Raw genomic sequence first — 15224 nt, 5'->3', positions numbered from 1 at the left:
ATAAACAGTCAGCTGTCCTGCTGGCACACGCCTGTAATCCCAGCACTCTGGGAGGCTGAGGCAGGAGGATGGCAGGTTTCAGTCCAGCCAGGGCAACTTAGCAAAGCCCTGTCAAAATTTTAAAGAAACTTTTAAAGGGTGGAGGATGTTGCACAGTAAGAAGGTTTTGGGTTCAATCCATAGTACTAACAAGAACCAGAAAAGAAAAAGACACTTCTCAGAAAAGGCTATACAAATTGCCAATAAATATGTGAAAAATGCTCACTATCATTAGCCATCACAGAAATGCAAAAAACTACATCTAGATTACATCTCACCTCAGTTAGAATGGCTTTTATCAATAAAATGATCAGTGCTGGTGATTATGTGGAGAAAAAACTTTTATACACTATTGGTGGGAATGTAAATTAGTGCAGCCACTACTGAAAACAATGGATTTCCTCAAAAAAACTAAAAATAGACCTACTGTATGATCCAGCTATCCCACTCCTGAGTATATGTCCAAAGGAGATGAGCTGGGTGTGGTGGCTCATGCTTATAATCCCAGCACTTGGGAGGCTGAGGCAGGTGGGTCGCAGTGAGTTCGAGGCCAACCTGGGCTACACAGTGAGTTTGAGACCAGCATGAACTAGTTAGTGAAACCCTGTCTCAAAAAACAAAACAAAACACAACAAAACACAAAGGAAATGAAGTAATGGTACAAGAGATATCGACATGCCTGTGCTTAGAGGCACACTATTCACAATAGCGGAGACACAGAATCAGTCTGGATGCCCATCGACAGATAAAGGGACAGTTAGCTGGGTGTGGTGGTGTACATCTCAAACCCCAGTGTGCTGGGAGGCCAAGACAAGCCAGTGTCTGGGCAATTTGATGACTTAGCGGAAACCCTGTCTCAAAACAAAAAGGGCTGGGAATGTAGCTTAGGCAAAGGCTTTGGGTTCAATCCCAGGATCATAAATGGATAAATAAATGGATAAATAAATAAATAAATAAATGGTACATATGGACAGGAGGATATTATTTAGCCATAAATAAGAATGAACTGCTATAATTTACCACACAGTGGGCAGAACAGGAAGACATTAATTTAAACGAAATAAACCAGACATAGACAAGAACGAAGTAACACAGCTACCACATACATGCTCTCTCCCATGTGCAAGCTAAAAAAGAGGAAAAAGACCTGAAAGTAGAAGAAGGCCTGGGAAGGACATGTGGGAGGGAGGGGGTGTGTCCCATTAAATTTTCCAATCAATGCGTATTAATAATAAACCTCAACCCAAACCATGGGTAACTGCAGACCCCTCCTACTGCTACTTAGCACTTATTTACCTTCAAAATATAGATGATCTGCCCAGGGCCAAACTCAGAGAAAAATTCCCCCCTATAAGCTCACTGTCTAATTGTACACAGATAATCCAATAGCAGAGTATATCCTCATGAACTGCCATTAACAACCTTCCTGTTTCAACTCAGATCCTAATTGTGCATGACAGGAAATGCAACTAAAACGGAATTAATCAAGAAAAGGAATAGGTTGGTTCCTGTAGCCAATAGATCAAGAAGAAATCTAGTTTCAGCCATGGCTTGGTCCAGGGGGCAGGTTTGTCACTCTAGTTTCTCCACCTCTTCTTGTTGGTGCCACTCTTGGAAAGTTTCCTCTCTCCCTCTCTCCCTCTCTCTCTCCCTCTCTCTCTCCCTCTCTTTTTCTCTCTCTCTCCCTCTCTCTCTCCCTCTCTCTGTCTCTCTGTCTCTCTGTCTGTCTCCATCTCTCTCTGTCTCTCTCTTTCTCTGTCTCTCTCTGTCTCTCCCTCTCCCTGTCTCTTTCTGTCTCTCTGTCTGTCTCCATCTCTCTCTGTCTCTCTCTTTCTCTGTCTCTCTCTGTCTGTCTTTCTCTCTGTCTCTGTCTCTCTACCTGTCTCTTTCTGTCTCTCTGTCTCTGTCTCTATTCCTCCCTCTCTCAGTGTTGAGACCCCTGACCCTTAAACAATTATTTATTTCTTATTACATATATACACCTACCTTGGGCCAGGTACTGATTCCTTGCCCTTGTGCCTAAAATGTCACTAAAGAAAATACAAGGAACCAGTAACTATGGTCGCCTTTGAGCTGTAGAATGAACTGGGTGGGAGAGAGCTTCTTATTCAAACCTAGTGAGACAGAAGTCTTAGCATGGAGACCCAAGATTTAAGCTGCGTGCCCATTTTTGATTCACGTATCCTGGCTGGTGTCAGGCTCTGTGTGCAGTCATCTTTAACATGACCAAGAGGGGAGAGAAAGGGGCAACACTTTCCAGTTTGGTGCCAGAGAGGCTTTGCAGTCAGAAGCTCTGAAGAAGCGAGCGGCCCAGGAGCCCAGGAGGGAGCCTCGAGGCCTGAGAAAGGAGCACCGGCCAAGGCCTGCCCAGCTGGCGTGGGGTCTCCCCCACGCTACCCACAGCCAAAATGGCAAGCAGAAGCTTCTGTGCCTGGCAAGGCTGTCCTAGCTTTCTCACAGCCTATGGTCCCCAGCTTACGGTAAAGGAAAATCTTGTTTATATCCAGGCCCGGGTCAAGGTCAGCCCTTCACACACTGGCAAACTAGGGCACCTTATTCCTGCAGTGGGTTCTCAAGCCAGTGTCCTGTTTCAGGGAGACACTACCACAGTCAAAGTGTAGGCCAAGTCCCAGAGCCCTTGAGCTATCGCCTTTAAATGTCAGCAGCTTTCTTCCCTAATATAATGTCACTTGGAAGCCAGCTCCGAGGCGTCTTAGGAGTCATTGAAGGAAAACTCTTCTAGGTTGAAGAGCTGGAAATGAGCCTGCAAATACCATTTCCTACAGTGCTCCCCCACCCTAAACTCGCATGGGGAGTGTCAGGCGAGGTTACAAAACGTTCTCTGGCCGCGCCACTGTGGCTGTGGGGACCAGCTCCTGCCTGGACCCTCCAGGAAGGAGGAAAACATCTGCCAGAAGCAAGAATCCTGCAGCCCAGGAAGTGGTCCTCTCCTCAGAATTGTCCCTGCTCCCTCATCTAGAAAAGGACGCTTGTCATTCTCCAGGAGGTATTTTAATGCTAATGTGTTTAGCCAAAAAGAGGAGCCCAAACAGATGTGGGCCATTTGGCAGGGATGTCGTTCATTTGTTAGCAAGTGCAAACGCCTGGTTGGCAGGATATTAAATATTACCTTGGCTATTCACAAACACTTCATATTTCAAGAAAGGCAAGGAGGCAAGGGCTGCATCCAATAAATCAGCCATTGTCAAAGAGGCAGAAAGAGGCAAAGATTTGATAAATCTATGTCATTGTGCCGGGAGATCAAAGGCCCTAACATATGTATTTGTGCAACTGGCATTCCTGCAGACAGCGAGAACAAACCAAGGTCTGGGACAGCTGGAGAGAGAAAGAATTAGCCAGTTCTAGCCTGTAATGAGTGGGGAGTTTCAGGAGCAGTACAGGCAAGGGTCAGAGACGGAGTCCGCAAGCCGGCTGTACCTGGAGGAGGGATGGAGCTGAGCGTGAGTGGCAGGGCGGGCAGGACGCCTCCAGGCCCTCCCTTAAACTCACGGTGCCATCTGGCCCCTGAACCCGCCCTGAGACAAAGCCACTTTTGGACAATCATCATCAGTGATAGCCACGCAGTCCCCATCTTCTATGGGGGTGCTGAATGGTGCGCACAGCAGGAGGCCAGGCTGGCAAGCCCAGTGTATGCAGGGCCCCAAAACAGAGCAAGATTCTCTGGGCCACATGCTGTCCCTTGTGACCACAGGTCTCATTTTCTCTGCCTGTTTCTCCACTCTCTCACTTTTCTATCCTTTTCTTTAACTTTTGCATTCACTTTGCCTTCTCCCCAGCCTGTATTTTAGATGGATCTATGCTGATAAATTGGAGCCACTTGCATTACTAGAAAGGCCCAGACAACTCCTTCTAATAGAAGTTAGCCACCACACCCAAAGTGTTCACCGCAGCAGTCCAGGCCTCAGTACGGACGTGCCCCATGTCCCCTCCAGGTGGCCTCTCTAAGGTACTCATGCTGTTGGCCAGAACAATCCTTTATGACTCCTTCCATAGGACAGTTCACACGAGCTGAGGTAGAGACTCAGGCAGTAGTACATAGAACTGGGACGTTGGGAAAGACTTGCCTCAAATACAAGCAGACCCTACACAGTGCATAGCTCTGGGGTGAGTTAGGCTGATTTTTCCAACAAAGACCATGGTATTTATTGCCTTCTTACCTAGTATGTGTGTCACCTTTCCATCACGGGGACACAAAGCCTGATAGAAATCATCCTAAAGGACAAAATACATTCTCGCTCATGGTTTCGAGTGTTTCAGTCCATGGTCATCTGGTTCCAAGGCAGAGTCACTGTGGTAGAATGGGATGGCAGAAGAAAGCTGTTTGCCTCACGGCGGCCTGAAAGCCAAAAGAGCAGCAGCCAGAGAGCAAGGGGCTGGGACAAGATCGACAGCCTTCCAGGTCATGTCCCAGCGACCTGCCTCCCTCACTTCTCATTATCTGCACAGCCACCATCATCTCTTGCCTGAGATTCTCCAGCAGCTCTCTTTACTTTCAATCTTGTCTCCCTGTGGTCTGTTCTTGACACCACAGGTAAAGAGGTCATTAAAAGCCATAATTCATGTCATGTCACACATCAGCCCTGTACCCTACAATAGTTCCCTATCTTATTTGGCATAAAAGACCTACAAACCCCTCCATGATCAATTTCTCATTATCTATCTGACCCCATTCCCCAAGACTCTCTCCTTTCTGTCTCTCCTTTAGCCACACTGGATTTTCTTTCCTTTTGCCACAGAAAGTAGCAACATTTAGTATGATGGCTTGTGTATTAATTTGGGTGCTGGAGTCCAGAGATGATAGAATACTTAGCTTACTTTTGTCTGCCACAAAAAGGATTCTGGAAGATGTTTTAGCTAGAATGGGTTAGATTATGCTACAGTAACAAGTAGCCCCCAAAACAACTGGTGTCCATATATATAAAACTGTATGTGTGATTTTTATTCAAACCAGATGCCCACCACAGGTGAGCTGAGGTTTCTACTGTATGTCTCTGGACTCCAGCACCCAAACTAACAAAATGACCACCAACTTAAATGCTGCTGCCCTCTGTGGTTTGGAAAAAGGAAAGAGAAACCCAGGAAGTCTCATATTGTCCAATCAGTGCTCATTTACTTCTACTCAAATGTCTCACCCAGCCATAAGAGGCCAGCATATGCATTGGGGATCCTTCTGTCTATGATCAGGACATTTAAATTGTGTGTCACATTGTAGTGCAGGGGCAGTTAAACATCTCATTTGGTATCTTGGAACTTTTCCCATATGATTATTGAGGCTAAGAGCTTTTTCAAAAACCTGCTGACAGATAAAAATATATAATTCATACAAAGCCTAATTTGGACATTGTTAAATGTCCTTATTATCCCACTCTTAAGGAATGCTTTCACCATCAAGAGAAATGCCTGATTAGCCCTAACCTTGTGAATTGCCTTGAGTTCTTAATTCATAACAAAATCCTGCTCCAATGCTATCATAACTCAGACTTGTAAATTGTCCTTCAGATTTAAGAACAACAAACATAGTTGTTATGTTAGATATAACCCTAACTCTGCCACTGAAATACCAGGGAAAGTGACTTTTGTTAGTCAAAGACCAGCATCTACTTTCCATTAAATGTATACAGTCACCATTCAGTGCACACGCTATGTCCATTCTATTCCAAGTGATGAGGCCCCTAATCCAGCCACTGTGAGCCTGTTTCATTCTCAAGCAATTGGTTTAGGAGCAGACACAGGAGTTGGCCCTGACTATAAGACTTGGGTCGAGTGTACTAGGTAGCATCTGAGAAAGGCCTCTTCATTGGTAAGAAATGGGCCCCTCCTCTGCTCTGAGGATGTGGTACCTGGATGGGTGTCTTGGTTCCTTTTCTCTCGTTGCTGAGACAAAATACCCAATGCCCAAAATGAAGGAAGGAAAGGTTTATTTGGCTCACAGTTTGTAGAGGTTTCAGTCCATATTCGGCTGGCTCCAAGGCAGAAGGTAGCAAAGCAACAAGAGCAAGGGGGAATGGCAGCCGAACAGCAATGCAGCCAGAGCAAAAAGTGAGGAATGGGGCAAGCAGCCTCTTTCCCTCCCTTACATTGTAAACTGGCTACCCCCACCTAAGGGGCGTGTAGCTCTCACATAATCTTTGCCCTCCTCTTCCACAGGCTCAGGATGTATACAAAGTAAACACTCTGGCTTCCTGCTGACTCACTTAGCCAAACCTCTAGACTCCCCAAGTTGACACAGTGTATCAACCATAACAATGGGATACCTGTAATTACTGCAGGGGAGAACAGTGCAGGGAGACCTGATACAAAACAAAGCCAGAACCTCTGGACTTAACTGGTTTTTATGAAAATATATCAGGGCCTTATTCTTTAAAATAATCTGAGTAGGGCTTTCAGTCCTTGGCAATTAAAAGTTTCCTAGTTGACATCACGAAGGGGGATTGTAGGGCTCTTTACCCATTTCCCATCATGCATACCATTTCCACGGGGTACATCTGGAACCCCCAAGCAAAGTGCTCCAGAAGTCCTGATCCTGATGCCACTTTTGTCAGCCAGGATGCACAAAGGACAGTAATTACAGATGGGTAGTCAGCTTGCTCCAAGCAGTGCATAGTGGTATATGCTGTGCCATTTGGCCCATTCTCACCCAGGTGATCCCAGGCCAGTGCTCACCATCTGTTATATTAACCAGTGCCCATAATCTTGATTTATAGAAAACCCACTAGGACTTTGCCACCTAATTGCTTTGGATGGATCTAAAATTGTCTCTTCAGTGATTACAATCCTGGTATCCAGATGAATGGGCTGGAAGTTTAGCTCAAGAAGTAAGGGAGGAAGGGATAGATGTTGGACCTCTTTCCCAGTCTGAAATCTCTAAAGGTATTTACAAAGTGCAGACATCAATATGCTTAGTTTACTTGACATAAATCTCTTTCTCTTTTCTGATGACATGGGTCATAGCTTCCTTGGCTGCATCTTTGGTCTTAGAACAGGATTTATGACCCTTGGCATTATTGACATTTTGGACCAAATACTTCTTTGCTTGGGAGGGGAGAAAGCTGTCCTCTGTTTTATAGGATTATAGCAGCACCCCTATCCTCCATCCTCTGGATACCAGTAGCAGCAGTTGTGAAAACTAAGAGTCTTTCTCTATATTACCAAATGTCCCCTTGGGACAGAATGTATCTTAGAATTAACTCTCAGATTACACTCCCCCCCACAACTGCCTGGTTTCCCTACTGCTATAATTTGTATCTTACATGTCCTACAAAGCCCAGTTTTTGAAAGCTTGTTCCCAGAGTCGGAAGGTGGTAGCAACTTTTAAGTGGTGGGGCCTAGGGGCGTATGGTGGATTGACAACTAGTCAACTAGTAACACCCAGCTGAACTGAACCAGCATGATGCTGGGTGTGGGAGGCCCACCTGAGGATTGTTGCCAGCAGCATAAGAGGCAGAACTGGAGAAGAAGAAGAAGGATGTTGGGAAGCTGCTAGAGAGCTGCTGGTTCTCTTGGGAGGACCTTGTCATCCTGGCTTTCCTGATGAAGTTGGCTGTTCTCATCATTGAAGGAGCTTGGGACCTCGTTGTCATGGAAAATGGCTACCGTTTACTTTGGGGGAGCTCTGGTCCTCACTTTGAGTATTGCTTCCTGGCTCCAGAGGGGAAGATAGTGCTCTGTTCAGTTCTCCAGGACAGTCTCCTGGAGAAGCCTGTCCCACTGGCTTTCACGATGGGAGCTCAACTGTTCTCACTGTCAGAGGAGCTCAGAACCTCACTGTTGCTGAGGATGGCTGTGGTACTTTTTGGGGGAGCTCTAGTCTTTACTTTGAGTATCACTTCCTGGATTTAGTGTAGATCCCTTAGCTTACTAGCACAGAGCCTTCATCCCATTGGTACAAACTTTCTAGCTTTCATCACTGAACTTTGGGCCTTCCCAGCGCATATCTGTGAAACAGGCCTGCATGAGACATTGTCATGGGCTCATGGCCTCCAGTTGGACTTGTGGGGGGGCATTGTTATGGGCTCTAGGTCTTCAGGTGGACTCATGCAGGACATTGCTATGGGATCCAGCCCCTAGACTGGATTCTTTGGTCTAAGTGTGTGGACAGATTTCCTGCTTTCTCTTGTATATGACTCTTTGGGTGACTATTATAAAATAATCTTACAAACTATGTGTCCTGTATTATATTATATTGTTCCCTTTGCAAATCCGTGACTAAAACAGAGGGCACCTTCTAGTCACTGGGGGAATTCTCTTGAAAAGGGTAGTAGGACCCCTTCCTCTTCCTCTCCTCTCTTTCACATCCTGTTTAGGAGCTGAGCAGCTCTGTTCTGCCACGTGATCCCCGGCATGATACACTTCCTCACCACAGGCCCCAGAGCAACATGGCCAACCAACACGACTCTTCACAAGTTGATTATATCAAGTATATTGTTAGAGTAATGGAAGACTGACAAACACACCTATCTTTAAGAAATTCTCAAGGATGGTTAGGGGGTGAAGGATGAGGCTGAAGACAGGTAGAGGAGGAAGTTGGAACTTCCTCTGGAGAGTAAATAGATTTTACCTTGACTTGACTGAGCCATGGGATGCGCAGGTATCAGGTTAAACATTATTCTGAGCATGCATGTGAGGATGTTTCTGGATGAGATTAATATCTGAATCAGAGTAAAGAATATCGCTCCCTTCTCCCCCCATGGGTGGGTCCTCAATCAATCCACTGATTGACTGGAATGGAGCAGAAAAGTGAAGTGAAGGGGAGATTTGCCTGTTGAGTTCCTGAGCTTGTTCTAACTTTGGACTTGGACTTGGACTGGAATTTATATCATTAGCTCTCCTGCTTCTCTGACTGAGGCTGGAACTGTACCACTGGATCTCCAACTGGTCAACTGCTGATCTTGGAACTACTCAGCCTCTACAAGCACAGTAAGCCAACTCCTTATAATAAATCGTGTGTGTGTGTGTGTGTGTGTGTGTGTGTGTGTGTGTGTGTGTCTATGGTTATGTTTCTCTGGAGAACTCAGACTAACCCAAGCATGTTTTAGCAAAACAAGTGAATAAAGAAGAAATCTGTGCCTTACACTATTCAAGCTTTTTCTCCCCTACTTATTTACACTTTTCCAATGACAGAGATGAGGCCACATTGTTTCTTTTTTTTTTCTTTTTTTTTTGGTTTTTCTCCGGTACCGGGAACCGAACTCACAACCTTGCGCTTGCCAGGCAGGCGCTTTTGCCGCTGAGCTAAATCCCCAGCCCCAAGGCCACATTGTTAATTAGCTTTTCCCCACATCACTGAGAAGGGATCATGTGATTTGGAAAGCTTCAGTGGAATGAGTAGAGCATGTGGACACAAAACTCTGAAGAATTTTAATAGTCTTTATATTGGGAATGACTGGGTAACTTCTGGATTTTATTTTAGAGGCACTTTTTATATCTTTGTATCACATTCCTATGTGACCAGAACTGCCTGGAAAGAGGTTGCCTATGCTGAAAAATAAAATGAATATATTTACATGGAAATATTGGAAGTTTCTCCCGGAGTACAATCTTTATTTGTGGGCTCAGGGAAGCTGGGGTTACATTTAGGAAGACTCGTGGCTACTCATAAAACCTGGTATAGCTTTGCAAGATGGCTCCAGGAGAAATCCCCCTTGCCTGGGGGGAGGGCAATCTGGTCGCCAGGAGATGATTGTTTCTGCTGGAGGTGGTCTCAGTTTTACGGAGGTTCTGTTGGAATCCAAGGTGACCTTAGCTTTAGAACAACGCCTGAGGGCTCACTGGAGTTGAATGTCCCTGTAAATCGCCTATCTTAGTGTCTTCTGTCATAAAGGGGGTTAAATGGGATATGTAAATTCAGAGCTAAACAACCTCCCTGAAGGGGGATTTGACCCCAAGTTTTAAGGTAATAAATGAGATATACCTTAAAATAAAGGTCAAGTTTTGTTTCTGCTTTAGTTACCTATTGGGCATCTGTAGACCCAAATGAAATCACATTTTTAAAGCAAAAAATACTTTTAAGCCCTCGACTGCCTCATAAAAAAAAATCACAAATTATGCTTTTAATGAATAACAGGTTAAGGACCCAGGTGTTTGCTCTCTGTCCCTATGGTGGTCTCTCTGTCATAAACAGCTATAACTCAGAGCTTCCCACAACCCCTTCCTCAGGTTTGATTATTTGCTAAAATATCTAACACAGTTTAGGAAAACAGAGAACTAGTTTATTATAAAAAGCTCCAACTTAGAACACTTAAATAAGACAGATGCTCAGGGCAAGGTATGAGGAAAGAGGGTGGAGCCCTCATGCCCTTTTTGGACCCACCACCTCCCAGTGCCTCCTGTGCCCACCAATCTCACATCACTGAGATTTGTGTCCAGTCCAATCTCACTCCCTGAGCCCTGTCCTTTTGGGTTGCCATGGAAGCTTCATTAGGTAGGCATGATTGATTGTATCACTTGCCTTTAGCATTTAAGTCAGTCTGTAGGCCTTCGCTCATCCCTGGATGTGTGTGTGTGTGTGTGTGTGCGTGTGCGTGTGCGTGTGCGTGTGCGTGTGTGTGTGTGTGTGTGTGTGTGTGTTGCTGGGGGTGCTGAAAAGCTCCAACCCTCTAACCACTGGGTTGGTTCTCTTGACAACCAGTCCTGCCATTCGGAGGGGTTACCCCAAAGTCCCGTCATTAACATAAGCTCAGGTATGTTTGAAACTTATTAGGAATAACAAAAGATACTCCTCTGAGTTTGAGGACTTTATCACTTAGGACCTCACTAGAGCCTTAGGAGTTCTGTTACAGGAAGAGGGACAACGTATATATATATATTTCACATTATAAATCACAACATCACATCTCTACAGTGTGCTGCCTTCCTGAATTTTGAGGCTGACTAAGGATTCTGCTGAGTTGCTCAATTGTTTTGGCCTCATGTAGATATATCCAGAGGCCATGATGTAGAACAAGATATTTTTTAAAACCATTATGGTTTGAGTGTAGGGTGTGGGCGTGTGTGTCTGTGCGTGTGTGTGTGTGTGTGTGTGTGTGTGTGTGTGTGTCTCTGTGTGTGTGTGTTTCCTTGTTTGCATTATCTACTCTCCTAATCACCCAGCCCTTTCCCTTTCTGTCTGTGCTAAGTTCCCAACCTCCCCATGGTGACAGCTGCATACAGCAATGCTTCCTGAAGAGGACTCCAACCTTCTACTCACGCTGTTTCCTCTTAAAAATCTTTACTGTGAATTAGGGGTGTAGCTCAGTGCTAGGTGGCATGCCTCCCATGTGCAGCACTGCTGTGGTTTAGATGCCCCCAAAACTCTCATGCGTGCAGACTTGGGGTTTTTAGGAGGTGACTGAATCATGGGACCACCGTACTCCTCAGCGGATTCGTCCACTCATGAGGTTAAGAGCTGGACCTGGTTAGAAGCAGTCAGGATCTGGAGAGTATATCTCCACTCTTAGTTCCGCCCTTCCTCTCTGCTTCCTGGCTGCACTGACATGGGCAGAGTTCCCCGGGGCAGGCCTTTCCACCAGGACATTCCTGCACTTGAGCCAGCTAACCACGGACTGAAACTGGGAGTCAAAATGAACCTCTCCTCCTTTGAGTTGTGGGTGTCAGGTGTTTTGTTCCAGGAACGAGAAAGTGACTAAAAGAGACACCCTGAGTGCTATCCCTAGCACCACAAATACAGAAGGAAGCAAAATAAACTATAGTTTTGTGTTTAATACATCATATTTCTGTCCTTGTCTTTCCGAGGAAAGTATTTGTACCTCAAGGCACCAAACAATGCCTGCTTCGATCTTGTTTATGGAATAGAACCCTGAAATTTCCTCTGTGCATACCCCTAAATCGCCTTGGCTCTTCCCACTGGAGTGGTGGCTACCTAATGTGTCCTTGCTTCCTCCTCATGTGTGCAGACCGTCCCTGACTTGCAGTGATTGCCAACTTTACAACAGTGTGAAGATGACAGGCATTCCGCGGCAACTGTACTTCACATTTTGAAATTTGATCTTCTCCCCGAACTATGGATAGGTGGTACAATATTCACTCATGATACTGGGTAGCTAGAGCAAACTGCAGCTCCCAGGGGGCCACAAGATCAAAGGCAGAAATAACCAGCACTCTACAGAGTACTGTGTTGCCAGGCTAGGATGTTCTGTAGGTACTTAATGCATTTTCAGTTCACACTTTCAATTTATGATGGGTTTGTCAGGAGGTAATCCCACTGCAATTTGAGAGGCATCCGCAGGAGTTTTCTAGGGCTGTTGTAACAAATTACCAAAACAGGGAAGCTTAAAACAACAGAGATTTGTTCTTCTAGTACTGACAGCCAGAAATCCAGAATCAGCATCACGGAGCCAAAATCAAAGTGTCCATAGGGATGAGCTCCCTCCAGAGGCTCCTGAGGGAGAGTCTTTTCTAGCTTCTTCCAGCTTCTGTGAGCCCAGGTAATCCTTGGTTGCAAAACCATTTCAAGCCACCTCTGCCTGACTCATCACATCGCCATCTCATTTGTGTGTATATACGTATCAGTTTTCCCTCTGACTATAAAAGATACACACCCTCACTCAGGACGCACACAGAGAATCCAGTACCATCTAGAGTTTCAAATTCCTTCACAAATCACAACATTTACCACATAACACCACACACACAGAGCATAGGGATAAGAGCCTTATATTTGGGGGGTCATTTTCAGTCTGCTGTAGACAGTTCAACTGAAGGAACATGTACAGCTGGCTGCGTTTGTTGCAGCCAGCATTATCTTTCTGGCCATAGCTGATAAGATCAAGAGAAGACTCCAAATGCAGGAGAAGCAGCCTCAGGCTGGATGGAGCCAATCAGATAAATATATCAGAGGCCCAATTTTAAATGGCTAAGAAAGAGAGTCCATTAGAAGTTAGGAGCCACATAGTAACAGAGCACTATATAAGGCCACGAGGGAGCAGTTAGAAGCCTCCTAGTTACCTGAGTACAGGTTAAGTCAGAAGGTGGCCCAGCAAATCTACATGTGTGGGAGATAAAGGTAAGGGAGAGCACCAGCACAGGCAGGGGCTGGCCTAAAGGAGCAGAAGGGAGGAAATGACAGAGGTTCACACAGGAAGACCCTTCCGCACCCAGGGAGGGGAAAGCTGTCTCTATGGTTCTAGGTTTTCTGGTTCTAGTTTCCTCTGGGAACTTTATCCTGGAAATTCATGAAATTAGCTCTTGCATCTTAAAAAATTAAATCCCACCCTATTTAAAACAGTTGAGGTTAACTATTATTCTTTGCAATCTCAGGAATAACCCAAACACTCCATTTCAACATGGACGTAACCTTGAGAGAGGCCCTCATTCCACTGAGGGTAAACTGAGCTTCCACCCTCTCTACTTCTTTGAGCTTCCTGCCCTGAAACAGCCCCGGTGGCACCAAGTCTCACAGTGCTCTCACAGGATCCATTAATGAGGAGAGAGACCCCCTCTTCCTCACCTAGATCCGACCAATGTCACCTGAAATTCAAGCCACTCACCTGTTCACATTTTGCCGAATAATCACTGCTATCACTCCCTTCCACCAGCACTCATCTCCACCTCTCAGATAATTGCAGGCCTGTATTTATCTTTCTTTTTCTCTTTACATCCCCCGGCATAATCCTCATTGACAACAACATCCATTTTTAATGAACTGGTGGCTCCCTTTGATCTCGCAGCTCTCAGCCTCCCGGCCTTCTTTGATTTCCAGCGCCCTTCCCCGTCTGCCACCCACAGGCAGGGCTGCATCTCAGACCTGGCTCTCGCCTCCACCCAAGCATGGAGGAGGAGTTGGACTGGACACAAATTTCCCTTACCTCAAATATTTTCTATTCCTCTCTTCTTTCTCTCTTTTCACGGACACTTGTGCCTCAACATGCCTTGGATGTCGGTATGCTGGGGCTGCTGTAACAAATCATCAAACATTTACGGCTTAAAACAATGGAAGTGGTTCTCTCACAGTTCTGCAGGCTGGAAGTTTGAAATCAAGGTATGAGCAGGACCAGGCTCATTCTGCTGGCTCCGGGGTTTCCTTGGTTTATGGTGACAGCTCCTCAGTCCCTCCCACTGCCTTCACATTACCTTCTCTGCGTCTTTTTCCTTTGTATTAGAAGAACACTTGTCATTGGATTTCAAGTCCATCCTAATTTAGAATCTCCTTTTTGTTTGGTTTCTGTTTGTTTGTTGCTGCTATATAAGGTCTTGCTATATAACCCAGGCTAACCTTGAGCTCATGGCGATCATACTGCCTCAGCCTCCTGAGTGCTGGGATTACAGGTGTGTGCCACCACGCCTGCCATAAGATGGTCTCATTTTAAAATCCTTTGCTAAATTATATTTGAAAAAATCCTTTCTCCAAATAAGGTCATGTTCTGTTGTCCTGGGCTGTCATATCTCTTTGTGCCCCATTCAAACCACTGTGCCTCTCTATTTTCAAATTTGCAAGCACACTACCCTGTAGGATATGGAATTTGGTGTACTGAATAGATAGCAAAGGGAAAGATGGTACAGTCCGGAGGTGTGAGGAAGCAACTCTAGTCTTATGAACACTGACCAGTGAGAAACAAGAGGAAGAAACTGGGTAGATAAATCCCTCCCAACCACTTCCCTGGACCTTCTCCAACACTTCCAGCAGAGGAGGCCGTGTGGCCAGGGAACAAGGCTGCCAGACACATGGCCATGTGTTCTCCAAGTGAGCACCTACATGAAGTGAGCACCTACAAGACAAAGCACCTTGCTCCTTTACCGCCTATCCACGCTTCCGTGGGCTTGTGCTTCTCAAATAAATGGTTGACCTTCTTCCTTGTTTAGGCTTTGTCTGCTGGAGGAAGTGAGCTGCTACTCACATCCCTGGTCTCCATTGTACCAGAAGTGGTGCAGCTTGTTTCCCTGGCCCAGGTTGCTTGGCTTTTGTATCACCTGACCTATTGCACAGACCGCAGCTGACTGCAGGAGAAATCTGCAGGCTGTCTAGTGTCTTGCAGGTGTCTGGGGACAACAGCTGCCTCCATTAGGGGCCTTCCAAGACTACAGTGAATAAGTGGAACAACCAGAGTTGCCTTTGGAGGAAGGCAGGAAGTGAAGCACAGAGAAGCTGAGAGACTGCTGGAGGGCAGCTGGCCTAGAATAACGTGCTAAGGCTGAGGCAGCCCTGGGTGCTCACGAATGGAGGTTGACAG

The sequence above is a fragment of the Chinchilla lanigera genome, unplaced genomic scaffold, assembly GCF_000276665.1.
Source record: "Chinchilla lanigera isolate Chin_1 unplaced genomic scaffold, ChiLan1.0 scaffold00066, whole genome shotgun sequence".
In the NCBI taxonomy this organism is placed as follows: Eukaryota; Metazoa; Chordata; class Mammalia; order Rodentia; family Chinchillidae; genus Chinchilla; species Chinchilla lanigera.
This window is presented reverse-complemented; position numbering follows the sequence as displayed.